The following is a 7,252-nucleotide window of genomic DNA, read 5'->3' as shown; positions in this document are numbered from 1 at the left end:
TACTTTGATTATGACATGCAATCACTCTTACAAAATAATTCTTAACAGATATGTTAGTTTTATGTATATGAGTGTTTTGCCTGAATATATGTAGGTACACCATGTACCTACATATATTGTTCCCATGGAATTCAGAGGCAGGCATTGTATCCCTTGGAACTAGAGTTATGAATGGTTTTGACATATCATACTTGGAAATGCCATCTCTCCAGTTCAACAATGAATATCTTTAATTGAGTTGTTTCTAGATCTTTTATCGTTAAATACTTGTATATTTATAGGATAATTTATTTTTCATGAATTTGAGTATACTGAAAAATTTAAAAATGTTATCCACCTCATCTTTTATAATTTAACTATAATTGTATCTTATATTTCTCATAAGATTTTAATATTCTGAGAGATATTTTTGATAAATATGTCTTAAATAGGTAAGTAGATGATGGTACCTGGTATTGCTATTGATTTGTATCTCTATTAAACTATGATTAATCACATTGATTTAATTTTTTTCCTTTCTGTCCATTTTCATGTATTCATGTCTACCCAGTTACTCATTTGTTCAGGAAATATTTGCCAGAGCCTATGACCGTTCAACCCTCTGCTAGATATTTGTGATGTGGTAACAACTGAAAACTGATACAAACTCAGGTTTTTCAGGGAGCTCTCTCCTCTCCAGAATTCATGCCACAGAATGATCTTAATGTCCTAAACAAGTCTGTGTTTTTGATTTCATGGCAATCTTTTTGGAGCCACGATCTGTATTTATTTCCAGAGACAGTAACAATTCAAGAATGAAACTAAAAACACACACACGAATTCCTTAGTAGGATGCCAAATTTGCATACAACAATTTCAGTGTTATCTTCTTGCTGTACTCAACGCTTTATTGTTATTAGAGAACAATGCCCAATCTCAGGCTCCTCAAGGAGTTTAATGAACTTTGTATAGGACTCATTGGAGAACCACATAAATGAAAGGACTGGAAAATTACACTCAGGAGGGGAAATTAAAGGGATTGAAATGATTCTGCTTTTAAAGTGGGAGACTGAGAACAGTTTCACAGTAATCCTTCAGGACTCATTCGAAAAAAAGGAACAGCTCTCTTAAGTATCCACCTAAGATGCATTGTTAAAAGAGAAATTTTCAGTTCATCAAAATCTTTTATTTACTGCATCCAGATTAGAAAAATGTACTACTGGTGTTTGAGAGAATTTAACTTTGGGACATGCTACAAAGAGAAAATGTAAAAGTGGCAGACATGTAATAGTAGATGTAACATCTAATACACACAAAATGGCTTGAAGTTTTTCTAGACCAATAGTAATATATAAAAATATTAATAATCATTATGGAATATTAAGACACTTGTAATTTTGGGTGTTATCTTCATATTTTATCATGTTATAATGCTGGGCACATGGTATGGTGTCCAATGCTTGTAATCTCAGAATTTTGAAGAGGAAGGCAAGAGGGTTACATCAAGATTGAGTCAAGTCTGGGCTATAGAGTAAAGTTCAATCTCAGAAAAATGAAATAATGTTAGTATTTATTAGTAAGATGACCATATGTCTTGGGTTAATTTGAACAGTCTGCATTTATGCTTGTTTTGCTAGAGTAATTACTGTAAACATTCTTTACCATTCACAAGAATGTCCTTTCAGAAAGTAAATTAGGCAATTACCCCGGCTAATATCTGTTTTCAACATGGAATCTAAGCACAGAGAGGTTAAATCATTTGCTAGGGTCACTTAGGTAGTAATTGGAAAGCTGCAAATTCACGATAAAGGAGCTGCATATTCATGATGTGGGCTGAGGTCTGTGCACGTAAGGAATAGACATAATACCCACCCTCCTGAAGTTCTTAATTAAATCACACCATATCTATGCTTGGGATTAACACGTATAGTTGTAGGCAGAGATACTAAGGAATGAGCAACTCAGCAAGGAAATAAAGCAATCTTTAGATTGCACTGAAACTGCATTCAATGCATTAGCATCTGACTGAGAAGATTTCAATGATCTCCATCCTCAGAGGAAACACTCCTTTCAGCTGGAAATTGAAGTTTGAAAATGGACCTTTGACTTTACAAAGAAATGTAAGAAGGGTGACCTTGTAACATGGGGGGTGGGGTTGGAGAATAGGATGAGCAGTAACAAAGGCAGAATCTGGGGAAAAATAGTAAAGACTCCATCAATGGGATCTGGAGGAGGGAAGAAAATACAGAATCAAGAAGTAGCTTTCTGAGCAGGCCTTCAAGTTTCTTAGAATTTTCTTTTCTCCTCTTAAATAACAGACAGAAGATTCATATCTGCAGCAGGAGGAAGAGTGTTGTGTTGTGTTGTGTTTTGTCTAAGGGTCAATTGCCATTAGAACCTTCCTCCTCTCACAAACCTACACTGTACTTCAATTCCACACTGTAGTTGCCTCCCGAGCTCTACTCTGTAGAACAGTTACCTTTCTGTCACTAATATAACGTATAGTTACTTTTTATACTTTTCTTTTTAGAAAAGTCTCATGTACCTGAGGCAAGCCTTGAACTCTTTTATAAGCAATAACATCAGACACCTTGAGTTCCCAATCTTTGTGTTTCCTCCTCCCAGTGCTGGGCTATAGATGTCCGTGACTTTAAAGTGGCTGCTCTATTGCTTGTATGTATTAGTTCTTCCTGTGGAAGGTCAGATATATTACAGAAAGGAACATTGTTTCATTCTCTACTATATTCCAAACACCTGAAAAGTTATCTGCCAAAGCACCACCACCACTACCATCATAACAACAACAACAACAGCAGCAATAACAACAACAATAACAACCCCCCAAAAAAACGAGCTTCAAGAAATACAGAGATGACTGATTACTAACTATACAAATACATGGTTGCAATTGCATCAACTTTACAAGACTGGACAAATATGTAATCCTTTTAGCATCTGAAATATAAATAAATAAAATATCAAATAAAAATAAAATAACATGTTCAAAATTAAAAAGTTACTAATTAGATTTCCAGAACTATCGATTTCAGGGGCTCGGGAAAAGTGGACAGAAGAAAATTGTACATGCCGGTGTAAGGAGCAGGCCCTTAAACAGGACCAACTCCATTTTGTAATAGGAAACTTGTAAGACATGTCTGGACATATCTGGTACTTGTAAAGGCAAGTCTGGAAATGAAGCTGTGCTGAGATAACCAGACACGAGTGTTTATCTGCCCTGTACGTCATCAGTAACTCCAAATTCAGCATAAAAGAGGAGCCTGTCCGGAGCACTTCATCACACTTGTAGCCATGACTGGCCAATGTGATCCTCCGGACAAAGCCTCCTCAGCACCCGGTCATCAAAGAGTTAACTGAGAGACCTATGCCTCCAACTTCATGGCCAAGCTCCAACTTCAAACCGAGAGACCAATGCCTCCAGCTTCTTCGTGGTCAAGCACCCTACGAGGTCAAAATATCTGGAAGTCACAGCCTGACCCCGCCTTACCGGACTCTGGACCTGTAACCCAAAACCAACATAAGGACTCAGGTTGTATAATTCATGAATGAATGATGTGTCTATTGTTATGCTTATTTTTTGGTAATTAGCAACTTATTAGCAACTTATTATTTGTGTTAATTATGCATATTGTTAGAGGCAACCTATAGGAAATGTGACAATATCTTGTTGTAGCAACAACCTTAGCATTTGTGTTTGTGTTTGCTTGCTATGCATTATCATTAAAGAAGTAACTGAATTCCACAAACTCTCTGTCTCTTGGCGTACTCTCTTCCCTCTCGAGGAGCTGACGATCTCAAAGTCAAACTCTGTATAAGATCCCTGAGTGGAGCAGGACCTGTCGCTCCTCTCCCCGCGGGGGATTCAAACCCCTTGCTCATAATAGATAAGAGACCCTGTTCGCGACACCGGTAAATATGAAACTGTTTTCTTTTAATTAAACATCCTTATACTGCTAATATTTAAATATAAGGCTGTAGGAAGCTAGTTCATTTTTGATTTATACTTGACACATATGTAGTAGGTTACATGAGAGTGTAGAAATAGTTCAGCTAGTGGAATTTAAAGACATAGTTCCCTCTGTCTTTAAAATGTTCACTGACAGAGGGAATTACTTGCCATAGAATCTACCTTTAGGATACTGGATACGTCATTTCTGAGCGCAATGCTGTTGTACCAGGACTGACTGATTTACTCCACCTTCATGGCTTTCAGATTTTTGGTCTCTTTTCTCATAAACAATGATGTTATGTGATGCTTATTTCCACTGGCCATTTGAACCCTTTAACTTGTCCTCCAGGACTGCTCCTCTAAGCAAGTCATCCTCTTGGAAGTCTCATGCTTAGCAGCTAAATTCCTATGTCACTAATGACAATAATCTCTCAGATGTCTCCAGTGCTTCTTGGCTTGTTTATGGCTTGAGGTCCAGTTATGTCACACGCCATCAGACTCTTTGTGTTTCACATTTTTGCAGTGTATAATTCTTCTCTGGACACTATGACTCCTTTCCTTGTTTGTTTTCCTTTCCAGTCCTTTAACCCAATGTTTCCCTGGGAAACATCATGACTAACTTTATTTTCTGGTTTAGAAAATTTACTTAGATGTGAGGCAGTGTCTCACCAAAAATGAATGGTCTTTTTTCATTCATGAAAGAATAGCAGTGAATGAATTTCTTATTTCATTTCAATAAGAAATGAAAGTTCTTATTGGTTCTTTGTGAATTTCACATTGTGTATACCAATCCCACTCACCTCTCTCCCCCCTCATACTCACCCTGCACCCCTTCAATGTCCCCCTAACAGAGGAAAAAATCCATCTCATTGTGGAAGCTGCAGTGTGTCCCAGTGTGTCCCACAGTACACCCTTTTGTCCACATCTCTTTGCTTGCAAACGTTCATGGCAGTGACTCATTGGTCTCGTACGAGGCCTTGGACTTCTGCTACTCTATGGAGACTGGAAGCTCACTGGGACTTTTTTCAGATATCTTGTTGTTTCCCTGTGTCATGGGAATCTTGTAGCTTTTGAGCAGTAGGACTGGCTTCTTCATGCACTCCAGCATTTCACTGATGGGTTTGATGTTGGGGTGGGCCAATTCAAAGTCCTGGATCTGGGTCTGAGAGATATCCAAGTTGGTCAGCCAACAAGCTCTCCTAATCTCTCATTTCCTTGGGACAGCTCACCTATGTCTCTACCCCTTGCCACCAAGGCCAGCTCTACCCTGCTGTCCAGGCAAGGTGCAGGGCCCACTCTCGTGAGTGTTGCAGCCTGCAAGGTATATGGTCAGTTCTCTCACTTTCATGACCAAATGGGGCCAGCTCTCCTGCACACCACCAGAGGCAAGGACAAAAAGAAAGGAAGGGATCTCTCCCTCACCAACACCACCAAACAATAGACAAGAGGCAGGGTGGATCACTGACACTCAGGCTTTTAGGCCAGGTCACTGACAACCCCCACACCCTGGGTCAGTTCTACTGTGCTGTCTAGGTGGAGTACAGGGCTTGCTCTACTGAGTGCTATAGCATGTGAAAGGCAGGGACTCTTCTGGTTAGGACCTCATCAGGGCCACCTCTCCCACCTGCCAACTATGGTGAAGGAGAAAGGGAGGAGAGGGGCTCTCTCCCTTGCCAGTGGCACTACCTAGCAAACAAGAGTCAGGGTCAAGTTTTTCACACTCATGATCTCAAGGCCTGCTCCCCTGCAACCTCCATACCCAGGGCTAGATTTACCGTGCTGCTCAACCGAGGTCCAGGACTCACTCTCCCAAGAGCTGCAGTAGTTGGAAGGCAGGGATAGCTCTCCTGATGTCATGACTCCACAGCCAGGTCTCCTGCTTATCATAGGTGTAAATGGTGAGGGGAGGGCATCTCTCTTTTGCCCATGCTGCCACTTGGCAGACAAGAGGCAGGGCCAGCTCTTCCATGCTCACACACTTGGGCCAGCCCACTCTTATCCCTGGATCAGGGTCAGCTTTATGGTGCTGCCCAGTTGAGATTCAAGGCCTATCCTTTTGAGTGCTGTAGCATGTGTGGAACGGGGACAGCTCTCCCATGGTCACATCCTTGGGGCCAGCTCACTTGTAATGCCCTCAAGGGTGGGCGGGGGCTCCTTGCTCAACAGCCGAAAGAAGATATCAGATATTCTGCTCTCATGCCTCTAGGACCAGTTCCCCCATGATACCAAGGTGAGGGGTGGGGACAGTTCTGTTCAACCATCAGGTGACAGCCCAGACCAAATATGTCTGCCTGGCCTTTAGTGGTAACAGAAACGCACTGCTATAGGACCATAGAGCCAGATGTGACCCCCTGTGGCAGCACAGGCCAAGGCCCCACCGTGACCCCGGCGCCATCACCAGTTACATATATCAGGCTGTTCCTCACTATTCTTGAATCTTCAGTCCTGCCTCTCTTTGTTGTGCCCACATTCTGTTTTTCTTTCTTTTCCATTTCTCCACCACTTGCTTGCTCCTCTTAGTGGTGTCCTGGGTTTCTGAGTGTCTGGAGTCATCTCAGAAGCAGTTTCAGGAGTGCTATGTGCAGCTTATGCATGGCACTGGGCATCAATAATCTCTGTCATGGTCTCTCTCCATCCCCCAGGCTTGCGTGGTGCTGGACTAGTGTTCATCTCAGGCTAACTCCTTGTTCATACCCCATGGTGCTGGTCGGGTCGTCATCTCAGGTTTGCCCCTTACCCAGCCTGCCCGAGTGGCCCCCTTTTGAGGGTTGTCTGTCTCATACCCACTCCCACCCTGGTCCCATGGTCGATGGTACATTTTTCTAGTCTCTGACATGTTTCCCATTCTGTGAGTCTATCCAACCTGCCTGGCTTTGGAATGGTGGTCATCTCAGACTCCCCTTTTCAGGGAATGTTGCACTACTAATCATTCAGATATTCATAAGTAAGAACATGGAACATGGCCATACCCTCTCTCTTCTCAGTCACCTAATGACACACAGAGACGTCTGCAATGCCTCTAAGGACAGGCAAATACTGCTTTTTTATTGGCCTTCCTTTTCTTCACTCTTTACATGTACATTTTTTTTTGAGGCTATAAATGCTAGAGTACCATTTGTGATCTTTCTCCTGTGTTCTTATAATACATTTCTTCTTTCCTTACGTAACTGTTCTACTATTCCATACCAAGATCTCCCATTTGCTGCAGCAGGAGGGGAGGAAGGTCTTTCTCCCTTGTCTATGCCACTACAGGGAGATGAGTTGCAGGGCCAGTTCTCTCATGCTCACATCCTTTTTCTTCACTCT

General features: G+C 41.6%; 1 pseudogene; it reads right to left on the bottom strand.

Annotated features, from left to right (window-relative positions):
- Window positions 1–6,856: 6,856 nt before the first annotated feature.
- On the bottom strand, window positions 6,857–6,976 carry LOC114611554 (annotated as a pseudogene).
- Window positions 6,977–7,252: the final 276 nt, after the last annotated feature.

Source organism: Grammomys surdaster, unplaced genomic scaffold (genome assembly GCF_004785775.1).
Source record: "Grammomys surdaster isolate TR1022 unplaced genomic scaffold, NIH_TR_1.0 126115, whole genome shotgun sequence".
NCBI classification, from domain to species: domain Eukaryota; kingdom Metazoa; phylum Chordata; class Mammalia; order Rodentia; family Muridae; genus Grammomys; species Grammomys surdaster.
The sequence above is the reverse complement of the archived record's forward strand: the minus strand, read 5'-3'. Positions and strand labels throughout refer to the sequence as shown.